This window comes from Lissotriton vulgaris, chromosome 2_1 (genome assembly GCF_964263255.1).
Source record: "Lissotriton vulgaris chromosome 2_1, aLisVul1.2, whole genome shotgun sequence".
Taxonomy (NCBI): domain Eukaryota; kingdom Metazoa; phylum Chordata; class Amphibia; order Caudata; family Salamandridae; genus Lissotriton; species Lissotriton vulgaris.
In genome coordinates this window covers 1,975,402,712-1,975,415,280 of record NC_141687.1, presented here as the reverse complement: position 1 = coordinate 1,975,415,280, position 12,569 = coordinate 1,975,402,712, and positions in this window count along the sequence as shown.

Sequence of the window (12,569 nt, the reverse complement as noted above, 5' to 3'; positions counted from 1 at the left end):
GCGCGCTTTTTCCCGCCCTAGAGTGGGCTGGCCTAGACACTGACGCGGCTGGCCACGCCCTCGGGGCAGGCAGGGGCGGGTTTACGCCCGCCCTGAAGATGGATAAAAAGGGACGCAAGACCAGAAGACATCCTCTTGTTCCTGTGCTCTGAAGCTGCACCTCCTCGCTGCACGTGAGCTCGAGACGGAACGAAGAGCCAATTTTGAGCGTTTTAATCGTTCTTGTTTGTTTTACAGTTACTTTGTTGGAGAATGCCGAAGAAGGTGGGAAAGCGCATGACTACTGACCAGATGCTGCGCGTTCTCATGAAGGAGATGTCCGAGCTAAAGAAGCGGGTGGACAAGAATGAGGAAGGGGGTCCAAAACGTCCTTTGGCGGGAGCAGCCCCGGGAGGGAAAAACAAGAGGCCCAGGAGGGGGGCAGCGGGTGAAGACATCCCGGGTCCCAGTGCCCCGCTCGAGGCTCCAACTCCCGTGCCGAAGGAGGGGAATCCAATTCCCGTTGTGGTCACCCCCGTGTCCGAGGATGATATGCCGCCCGAGCTGGCGGCACAATTGGCAGCGTGGTTGGGTAAAGGTAACGAGGGCGCCACGGCTGTCGATGCGCAGGCGCTGATAAAGCAATTGCGTGAGAAACGGGAAGCAGCCAAGGTGCCCGTGCCGGCTGCAGTAGGGGACAAGACACCAGGGACGATTGCGACCACAGAGGCAGCGTCAGGTGCAGGTAAGCGGCCATTGCCGATCGCGAGGGATGAGTCAACACCCTCTCGGAGAGAAAAGTTGGGGCAACATGTTCCTTTGGCAATTAAGGAAAAGATTTGGGCGGGGGAGTATGTGAACATTTTCTCACTGCTTGTTGATCATTATGAGGTAGAGCATGTGAAGAGTCAGAAGGATCTCATGCATCCGAGTGTTTGGCGCGCAAAAATGGCCGCCTTTAAAGTGAATGAGAATATCGGCAATTGGGGCAATGCTTGGGGAATCTTTACATCAATCTTGGGGGAACGTAGACCTGAGTTGCTTTCCGAGTTCCCAATCTATCAATCACGAATCATGGGGTACTCGACATCGCACCAGGGTAATCATTGGTTCTGTTACGATAATCTGTTCAGAAAGGAAAAGGAGCATAATAAAAGTTTAACCTGGGATTGTTATGATTCCTTGACTTGGGATAAAATGAAGGAGTCAGGAATGTTGAAGATGCCGTTGGTGGGAAGTAATGTTGGCGAATCCTCCCGGCAATATGCGGGGACGCCCTTTTGATCAGGTACGGGTGCCGACGATTACTCGAAACCTGCCGGCAATACCGGAAAAAGGGGTTTCTGCTTTAATTACAACAGAGGTAAATGTACTAGACCCCAGGGATCGTGTAAATTCAAACATGAATGTAGTGGTTGTGGGTCGTCCCATCCTGAGTCCTCGTGCAGAGCCAAAACGGGTGATAACGGGGGGAGAGGAGGTGCCAAACAGGTCTAATATAGTCCGAGGGGCGCCTTTACCTACCCCAATTGATACCCTGGCGATGATTCCCTGGCTCAGTGAATACCCGGATCGTACTTCTGCTGGGGTGCTGCGGAACGGTTTTTCGTATGGTTTCCGCATCCCGGTAGGGGACTTTCAGGGTGTGGAAAAGTGTAAAAATCAACTTTCCGTCCTGCAGCATACGACCGTAGTACAGGATAAGATCCGGAAAGAGGTGACTCGAGGTCGGGTCGCCGGCCCGTTTAGTTTACCCCCGGTCCAGAATTTTGTTTGTTCTCCCTTAGGGGTAGTCCCCAAGAAAGACCCCGGTGAGTTTCGACTGATTCATAATTTATCAGCTCCACAAGGTCTTTCCGTAAATGATGCAATCGATCCAGAAGTGTGTTCGGTGCGGTACGCATCCTTAGATGAGGCCGTAGCCATTTTAAATCGCCTGGGGCCCGGGGCGCTGATGGCGAAGTCAGATATCGAGTCAGCGTTCCGATTGCTCCCGGTACACCCAGACGACCAGCGTCTCCTAGGATTCATGTTTCAGGGTTGTTATTACATGGATAGGTGTATGCCAATGGGGTGCTCTATATCCTGTGCTTATTTCGAGAAATTCAGTAGTTTTCTACAATGGGTCTTCACAAAGAAAACAGGTTTCCAAGATGTAATGCACTACCTTGATGATTTTCTGTTTCTTGGGGCAGCCGGGGATCTTGGATGTGCCCGGGCCTTGGCCGAATTTTGTGTGTTGATGAAACAGTTTGGTGTGCCATTGGCGCCGGGTAAAACAGTGGGTCCTACGACTTGCCTCGAGTTTCTGGGGATCGAGTTGGACTCCATTGAAGGGTGTTTCCGTTTGCCAGCTGAGAAGGTGTTGAAGTTCAGGGCTGCGCTGCAAGTGTGTATAAATGCATCAAAAGTTACGCTGCAACAATTACAGCAGTTGGTGGGACAGTTGAATTTTGCCCTGAGGGTAATACCAATGGCCCGCCCCTTTTCCCGTTCAATTGCCCAAGCGATGGTCGGCCTTAAAGAGTGCCACCATCGCACGAGACTATCGGCCGAGATCCGCCAGGACATGCGTATTTGGTTAGCATTTCTGGCGGACTTCAATGGTAGAATCGTCTGGAACGAACCAGCCGTGTCTTCTGAAGAGCTGGGGCTGTGGACAGATTCAGCAGGAAGCATAGGTTTTGGCGCCATTTTCGGCACGAAATGGTCGGCACAAAGATGGCCGACATGGTGGCATGAGAATGGTCTGACGAGTAATATTGCTTTCCTGGAACTGTTTCCCATCTTGGTGGCCTTGAGAACATGGCCCGATGGGTTCAAAGATCACTCTGTCATATTTTGGTCTGACAATATGACCGTGGTCGAGTGCATCAATAGTCAGGCAGCACGTTGTAAACTGATTTTGAGACTGCTTAAGGAAATTGTTTTACTATGTATGCAATTGAACGTGCTATTCAGAGCAAAACATGTTCCGGGGGTGATGAATCAGGCGGCTGACGCACTGTCTCGTTTTCAAATGCAGGCTTTTTCGGGTTTCCTCCCCTCAGCGGACCCAGAGCCGGCACCCTTTCCCGAAGCTCTCTGGTCTCTCGGTGCCCCGAACTTCGTCACCTCGTGGGAGAGAGTCTAGCACCAAGGACGAGGAAGGCATACGAAGGGGCGTTTCGGGCCTATTTAGCCTTTTTGGGGAGTGATAGAGAGCGACTTTGGGGTCACGAGGAATGGGTAGTGAATTTCCTGATGTCCTTACGTAGGGCTGGGAAATCGGTGGCTACGGCCCAGAGGCATCGTGCTGCCATTTCCTTTGTTGCCAGAGCACACGCTATCCAGGACCCAACAGCGTCTTTCGTTGTACAGAAAGCGCTACGTGGGTGGCAACGCCTTGAGGGTCGCAGAGTAGATGAAAGGCGCCCGATAGGTTTGGATAGATTGTCCCAGTTGTTGGCCACACTCCCGGCCACATGTTCATCTCAGTTTGAGGCGTTGCTGTTCCGAGCCGCTTTTACGCTAGCATTTCACGGAGCAATGCGGGTAAGCGAACTAGTTGCAAGGAACAAACTGGATGTGGCAGGGGGTTTGTGCCAGGAACACGTTCAGATCAGGGGAGAAACAATGACTGTCTCCTTTGTAAAATCCAAGACTGATCAAGATGGGATGGGTGACTGCGTCATCATACGCAGGATTCCTGGGTCCTCCATGTGTCCGGTACAGTGTTTAGAGGATTACCTAGCACGAAGGGTGGCATCATGGGGGGGACTTTGTTAAGACACGCTGACGCCACCCCACTGACGAAATTTCAGTTTCAGCGGGTGCTTGCGATGTCAATTGCCGCTGCGGGCTTGAACCCGGGCGAATTTGGGACCCATTCCTTTCGGATAGGGGCTGCTACGGAAGCTACAGCCAGGGGTCTTAATGTTGAGCAAGTGAAACGAGTGGGGCGTTGGTCCTCCAATTGTTACAAAAGATACGTGCGGTTGCACATGTTGTGAAGCTGTAATAATGTACTCACGCTTCTTGTTTTTGTTTGGTTTTCAGTTACGCAAGCCTACGAGGCGGGGCGGACTATGCAGTCGACCCTACACCGGGCCAGCGGTCAGACATCACCGGCTGTGAAAAAGGAGGTGTGGGTCGTGGGCCACTCATACGTGAGGCGTGCCGCAGACGTATTCAAAGCAGGTGACATGATTCACGTAGCTGGGGAATACGGGTACAGGATGTCCTTCTACGGAAGGGGCGGTCTCTGTATTGACCAGTTTAAAACATTTTTCGAGGGTTTGTTAGGGCGGACAAGGTCACCGCCGTCTATAGTTATAGTGCATGTTGGGGGTAATGATTTGGTCACCATCGGTAGACGACTACTCCTGGAGGCAATGCTTTCCACCGTAAGTTGGTTGGCGAGGAGAGTTCCGGGGTGCACGATTGCATGGTCCCATTTGATTCCACGAAAGGTGTGGCGGGGGGCTATCTCTATTCCTGCTTTGAACCATTCTGTTAGAAAGCTTAACAATAAAGTGAGTAGGTTGTTCCGTTCCAGGGCATTGCATTCTATTTCTCATAGCTGTATTAATGATGACAGTATGTATTCGGGGGATGGTGTGCATTTGTCTTGGGTGGGGAATGAGTTACTCTTAGGAGACTTCTTAGCATGGTTAAAATCGTTGAAACATGACCTTTAGGTAGGAGTTGTGTGGGGGGTCCGGATAGCCGGTCAACTATCCGGCCTGTGGCGGTAAGGTCATGATCGGTGAGCACTAATTGGAAGATCCCTATGAGTGGGCGTCACCCAACACGGATGGGAGCGCTCGGGGGAGGTGGCCTTTGGCCCCTCAACGGGGAGGCGGTCCCTTCTAAGGATGGGTCGCCGAAAGAAGAGGAAAGGCGGTCAAGGCCCCTTCCTGTGTAGGAGGGGTTACAGCCCCCTCCTGGGGAATTTCCCGGGGCCAGTGACATCTGCGACGGCAGATGCGGTAAGTTGTGTGGGGTTGGGGGGAGGTCTACGATACCTTCTAGATACCTCACACGAGTCTTCGAACGACCTTTAACTGGCGTCGAGTTGATAAGTGCCCCCGTCAAGTCAAGGGAAATTGGTAGTAGTTGCACTTGAGTACGCCTCAGTGCTGTCGCGCCTCCAAGTGGGGGGGTATGTCTGGTTAGGGATCTTGACACCGGTTACGACCTTGCCGTTGGCCCTTAAACGTTAGGATGTACAATTTCAATATTTCAAGTAAATGTTTTGTAGGATGATAGTTCGGCTAGGAGAACCTCTGTATTAGAGAATCTGTTAAGGTTAGCCAAACATCGCAATGTGGTATGAAATTGTACATTAATGTTTAAATGTTTATAATTTTTTGTTTTAATAAATACGGCCGGGAGGGTCACTCCCTCCCACTTCCAAAAACTTCAAGAACTGTTTCCGGTTTCCCTCCTTTGGGGATTGTGTTGAGAGGGGGTGGCGGGTATCTCAGCCATATGGAAAGGGGCGACCACTCGGTCCCCCCGAACGTATGGCAGAGTGCCTCGATCCCCCCGGGAAGCCATTTTGGGCGGGAGGCGCGTCTCGGCTGGTATGCCCGAAGCGGCGTAGCCGGGGCGCGCTTTTTCCCGCCCTAGAGTGGGCTGGCCTAGACACTGACGCGGCTGGCCACGCCCTCGGGGCAGGCAGGGGCGGGTTTACGCCCGCCCTGAAGATGGATAAAAAGGGACGCAAGACCAGAAGACATCCTCTTGTTCCTGTGCTCTGAAGCTGCACCTCCTCGCTGCACGTGAGCTCGAGACGGAACGAAGAGCCAATTTTGACCCACCCACCAGCCCCTGAGGACAGCCAGTGGTTTTAATAAATTTGATCAATTATTCTATTTCATTTACAGGTTATTGTAGTGTTGTGTTGATGTTGAAATGCGTAATAAAGATTGGTCTAATTTTACAAGTTTGCGATTAAAGAACTTCGGATGTAAGGTCCATTTATAAACAGGTTTTTTCGGTCATAGTGGCCAATGTAGTTTCGTTTAGTTAGCATTTGTCGTATTTATTTTGGTCGGGCGGTAAGGTCATGATCGGTGAGCACTAATTGGAAGATCCCTATGAGTGGGCGTCACCCAACACGGATGGGAGCGCTCGGGGGAGGTGGCCTTTGGCCCCTCAACGGGGAGGCGGTCCCTTCTAAGGATGGGTCGCCGAAAGAAGAGGAAAGGCGGTCAAGGCCCCTTCCTGTGTAGGAGGGGTTACAGCCCCCTCCTGGGGAATTTCCCGGGGCCAGTGACATCTGCGACGGCAGATGCGGTAAGTTGTGTGGGGTTGGGGGGAGGTCTACGATACCTTCTAGATACCTCACACGAGTCTTCGAACGACCTTTAACTGGCGTCGAGTTGATAAGTGCCCCCGTCAAGTCAAGGGAAATTGGTAGTAGTTGCACTTGAGTACGCCTCAGTGCTGTCGCCCCTCCAAGTGGGGGGGTATGTCTGGTTAGGGATCTTGACACCGGTTACGACCTTGCCGTTGGCCCTTAAACGTTAGGATGTACAATTTCAATATTTCAAGTAAATGTTTTGTAGGATGATAGTTCGGCTAGGAGAACCTCTGTATTAGAGAATCTGTTAAGGTTAGCCAAACATCGCAATGTGGTATGAAATTGTACATTAATGTTTAAATGTTTATAATTTTTTGTTTTAATAAATACGGCCGGGAGGGTCACTCCCTCCCACTTCCAAAAACTTCAAGAACTGTTTCCGGTTTCCCTCCTTTGGGGATTGTGTTGAGAGGGGGTGGCGGGTATCTCAGCCATATAGGTGCACAATATTTTGGAACACTGTCTCCTTCAACGTTGAATAAACCAGAGCTTTACATAGGAATCTCTTCCTACTGAGTTCGGGCGGATTTTAACCTTTCACCCACTCCAGACGTCTATTGGAGTATTTACGGGAGAAAGGGGTCTGTGTGAAATATGCACGACTGAGTTACTCTAACGTCTTGCATTAGTTTATCGCCTTACCAAACGTTTGGGCGCCATATAGTGTTGTTCCTAGTTTCCCACTAGGCCCTGCGCATTGGAATAACATAAACAGTGGTATCGACGTGGAACTGCGGATATTCCAGGCCTCCACTGACTATGCTAAACTTAATTGGGTGTGTTACCAACTAGCTCAGAAGTCACTGGAAACTTTCTTCTCTGCATGGGAAGTGATCAGCTTCCCTGGCACAGACAAGAAGGGATTCAGCTTTCCAACAACCGTGCAACATGACAACTTTGCTCCTCAGATCAAGAGTCAATCTCTAGGGTCGTGTGAAACAATAGACATGTATTTCACTCAGTCAGTTTAGTGCACTTTACTTTCACGAGATGTAGAGAATAGAGAGACGGGCGTTTGTCAATAAAGGGTTAACATTTATTGAACAGTCTTTCTTCTCGTACAAGAGAAATGTATTGCCACAATTGCAAGACTTGTTATGATAAAAAGTATGTACAGTAAGATAAGGATTGCGAAATAGAACTGTAAAAGCATTGATATGGTTTCTTAGCCATACAATGGTTTAAAAGTAATAAAACATATATACAGTCATATATACATTAGGCTAAAATACTCAACTGGTGCTTCTAACTAAGCCTACCCCAGTGTGCCTGACCTAAGCCTAACACGTGGAAGGGGAATAAGTAAGTAGCTTTAAGTTAAGTTGGTTTTGCCAAGGTTTGCTTCAAGAATTCTCATCTAAGGGTTTAGTCAACACCATACCTCTGAATAGAATGATGGAAGTCTGGTATTTCCTTCAGGGGGCACTCAATATCCCAGTCACCCGCGAGGGCAGACCGGAAACGCTGGAGCTGGATTTCTCTGCAGGAGAAAGGCAGCGGCTCTTCTTCAGCGCGTCGGGAGGAGGAGGGGGGACAGCGTCCGCGGCAGCTGGAATCTGCTGGGCTTCTTTCGCAGAGGGACGGCTGTTCTGCTCCTAAGCGTACTGCACCATCGTTCGCGCTTTAGCAGTGATAATGGTATCAGTAGCTTCACCACCAAGGGACAACAGCAGCAGCGTACTGCCTGCAGCAGCAATGGGATGCACAACAGGGTGCACGGCAGCTTACAACAGCACGACAGCTCTCATTGCTTAAGGCAACGTTGGTAATATTTATACCTGACAGGTGCCGGGTTTGACGCAAGTTTGCTGGACATAAGACGTCAATTAAAGATGTCACTAGGAAGTGATAGTTATCAGTTGCTCATTAGAGTTCCATTACTAATCAAAACACAGCAAGCGGGGATTTCCAGGTTTGCTGAGTTTTTATCTTGTTGAAGAACTCGGAGTGTTAATCTAGGAATATCAGATAGTGACTTCTGCTCTGTCATTGCACTAATTGGTTGCAAAGGAAGTGGCAGAGAACTATGCTGGAATGTGGCTCTGTTCGTGTGAGGCCAGAGATGACTTTTCTGAAAATCGCACTTGAAAGGTTATGCCAATATAGGGAATAAATGGATTTATAGACGAATAGGGGCATAAGGTCCCAGTATCGATCAGGAACCTAGATAAACACGCAACAGTGTGGGTTGCTGTGCCGGACAGCACATGAGAGAAATACACCGCGTGACCCCATATTCCTACTGAAAATCCTGAATTGGAAATGCAAATTCTGAGGAAAAAGAAAACAACAAACATTGGGGAGTTCAGGTATAAGGCCGCTGTACAAGCGTCATGTTGGCATGAAGGCACTTAGAGTGGTGTGCAGGACCACATCACTTGGAAAAGAACAGTCCAGGTGAGTGTGCGTGTGTAAAGCGTTGGAAGTCGAAATGGGAAAGATGACTACATTGTGAGGGAGCAGTTAGACTTTCACAAGTAGATCTATAAATCAATGACTCAAGATTTGCACAGCATGGCTGTTTCACCCATGCAGGTCTCGTGGCACTGTGGGATCGGGCTGCGGGATCATGCTTCTCGTTCCTATTGGTTGAACATACAGGTCTTGAGGTCCTTCAAGAACTGCTGGAGCGATGGTGAGGCTCTGAGGTGCAGAGGGAGGGAGTTCCAGGTCTTAGCCGCCAGGTGGGAGTGGCCTGGGCAGCACCTTACGAGTAGGAGCAACAGTAAAGCTAAGCAAAGTCTCACATCTGCCTAAATAACATATTGATGGCCTCCTTCCCCGCCATCAGCCGCCAAACGGTAGAAGGTCAGGGGGAAGCCCCAGATATTCTTGGGAAAATCCTATATAATCATGAAATGATTCTAGACGATTTGCCAACTCCCATCACCATATCATCCAACTCATATCACTCCCACTCTCGCAGGGTGTGATCACCAAGGCGAAGAAGGATATCACCAAGGGCAACAAAACTACCTGGGGCTGGCACAGAGATTCAAGCTGTGATTGTCCTTTGCTTTCATCTGACTATTTGGGCACATGGGTTTTGGGGACAGTTTTTGGAAGTTCACAATGTATACTCATGTGCCATCTGGAATGAATCATACATATGTTGCATTATCATGGTGTGTAATTACAGAAGTAATAAACTAGGAAGTTCTCCCTAAAGTCAGTGAAATTACTATCCTGTGGATTTCCAAGATGTTCAACTTTTGCCTCTTCATTGTCCCTAATGCCTCCCCCGCCTGCAGCTGGTATGGCGTAGGTTACCGCACAACTGTGTTGGCCCAGCCTGTGGTGCAAACACTGGAATGGCTCCGTTACGAGCCTGAATGGATGCAGCGGTGTTCCTTGTTCAGATGGGTGCCATGTTGTGTGCTTGCTCCTGCACAGTCCACAGTTCTCAGAGAGAGGCCTCAGCATCAACTAAACTGAATGTAAGCAGGTGTGTGAGTAATTATGGTGACAGAGATCAGTTCCTTGCTCATGTACAGATGATACCATTTGTCACCTACTGAAGATGATTAGGAATGGAGGGGCTTGCAAGGTCTCAAATAAGATTTTCAGGTACACTTCACATGATCATGGCTAAGATTCACATATCACCCCATGTCCTCAATGACATTACTTCTAATCCTGTGCTGAATCGGTACATTTTCGTCTTTACAGTCAGGCAACTCCATCTCAAGTGATAAATGAAAATAAGACAAGCCTATACTACCAAGGACACATTAGGAAAGAACACAAAAAGGCTGGACTGGACACAGTGTGCATGATAACATGGTGTGTGGTGTCCATGGTGCTTCTGCTATGTATTGCAAGGCCTGTTTTGCCATTGTGTATGTGACAATGCTACAAGTGCGCTGGATGGCCATTAAAATGGGCTGATGTTTTCTGTGGGTGATGTTGCCCTATGGAGTCTGGAATGCAGCTGTTCCTCATGATCATGGAGTATGGAGTTGGTTTCTACGATAATAAATACGCAAACCCAAGATCTGCATTGCATACCATACTGTACTGCATCTTCCAGTTGTGGAAGACTTGTTTCCACGTGTCGGGTGCAACCAGTGCTACACGGGTGCAATCAATGGCACCTAACACATTAGGAACTCTCGCAATTGCATAAAACTTTTCTTTGACAGCTTCCACTGTTTGGGGCTTCCACTGTTTGTAGGGTAAGATATTATACTTGTCATTGACAGTCAATATGCATCGATGACTTGTCTTGGGATGTTTGCAGTGCCCCCTTAACACATGGGCACACTTGGCAGTTGCATGCGGGCCCTTACGAGTACAGGGGCCCCATGCAGACAAGAATTTAACACAAATTTTCCGTTAACCATTTTAATTCCAGTGAGTGGGTGTATAGGCATGGTCCAGTGCACTGCTTTTCCCGGGTGCCTATAATGCTGTTAAGACGGCCATGGAAGTTTGAGAAGGTGGACTGTGACAATCCATGTTGTCTGTTGTGTGAAGCATGTAGTGTGGTAATTTCAGCATGACAAGCAATTTAAGGAGGCCAGGATGGCAGTCCCTATGCCAATTTTGGGTTGCAAAGTTTCTCCAATGGAAGCCAAAATATGTCACCGTCCAGTCTGAAGATTTTCTGGACCTGGACCGCAGAAATGTTTAGTGAGTCCAGCGTTTTCCTTTAGAATCCAGCCCTGCTCTTGCATCAGGACTAGTGTTCACCTTGGGTACAGCCTGTTCCTCTCCCCCTTCTGTATGGCATGCTGGATCATCAGAGGGTTCTGGTACAGCAGCCTGGAATGACCGTGGATGGAAGCGTCCATGGTGGTGCTCTGTAGTGTATGCGAATGAGGACTGGTACATGGATCTGATCTGAGTTCGACCATGTTCAGATGTTTCTCATTACGGTTAAAATTACAGTTGCAGATATCAATTATAGTGTAGGCCTTTAATTATGAAAGAGGAGCAGCAGTGTTTCTGTTGCCTATTGCGTTTCCTGTTGTTGTTATGCACTCATTGGAAGATATGAATTTTAACTGGTGTGTTTGTTTGCCTGGTTTTATAATAGGCGAGCTACTTTCTATATGCAATTTTTACCAAATGCGGATTGTTTTACATGCAATAACCCTCAAGTAGAAACATATTGCATGTGCTTAACATCGCAAGCTGTGTTTAGCACATACGAGGCTTATCACATATATAAATACCACATGCAGTTTTAGTGTTGGTAATCGAGAAGTCCTACAGATATACAGTAAAAACTGATCCATGTGGTACTGATGCTATTCCACTACTCATAATCAAGACTAGTTCCCTAAAAGTGAAAGGTAATTTGAACATGAGCAAGCACTACTATATTGGATGCAGAGCAAGAACACTGAAAACATTGTATTACATATGGGGGTCAAATTACAGAATCTTCACTAAATCCATGTTTCCTACCTGTGCTGCCTATGTAATAGAGAATAGAGCAGAAGGTATCTGCTCAGGGCAAATATACCTGACTGAATTCATGCTGATGTTGCTGCATCTACATCATCAAAATAGAGACAATACATCCTCGATGCCTTTTATTTTATTTATTTTATTTTAAAGGTTTTATATAGCGCTGGCTAGACCCGGAGGTATCAGAGCGCTTTACATGAGCATCAGATCATAGTTACAGGTTACATTGTTACAAAGGTTACACAGTTATTAGAGCATGACAACATAGTTACTTGTAAGGTCAAGATAAACAATAAGCACAAATGCATAAGGGGAAAAGCAGGTAAGGGGAAAGATTCAAGGGAGGGGGAAGGAGCTGGGGAAGTAGACAGGTAATGTAAGGCGGGAAAGAGGAGGGGAGGGTGAAGGACACCGCATGGAAAGAGGAGGGGGAAGGGCGACGGGGACACAAACAGGTAGACGAGTCACAGCAACGTCCAAAGTCCAGTAAGCTGTGATCCCAGGGGAAGTGGTATCATTTCCCTATAACAGTTGCGGAAGGCTCCCTTTACGCAGTGGACTCTCTCAGAGGGGACTCTGAGACTCCAAGGCCTACATACCGGATCCTTCCCCAAAAAGGGGAGAGGGAGTGCTTTGGCAAGGGGTGCCATACCATACCTCAGCTGTGAGTGGCTCCCTTGGCGTAGTGGACTCTCTCAGTGGGTTCCCTGAGACTCCAGAGTATAAATATTGGATCTTTCCCCAACAAGGGGAGAAGGAGTGCTTTGTCAAAGGGCACAAAGAACAGGGGGCTAGGCAGACTAGCAGGCACGGTGAGAGATTCGGG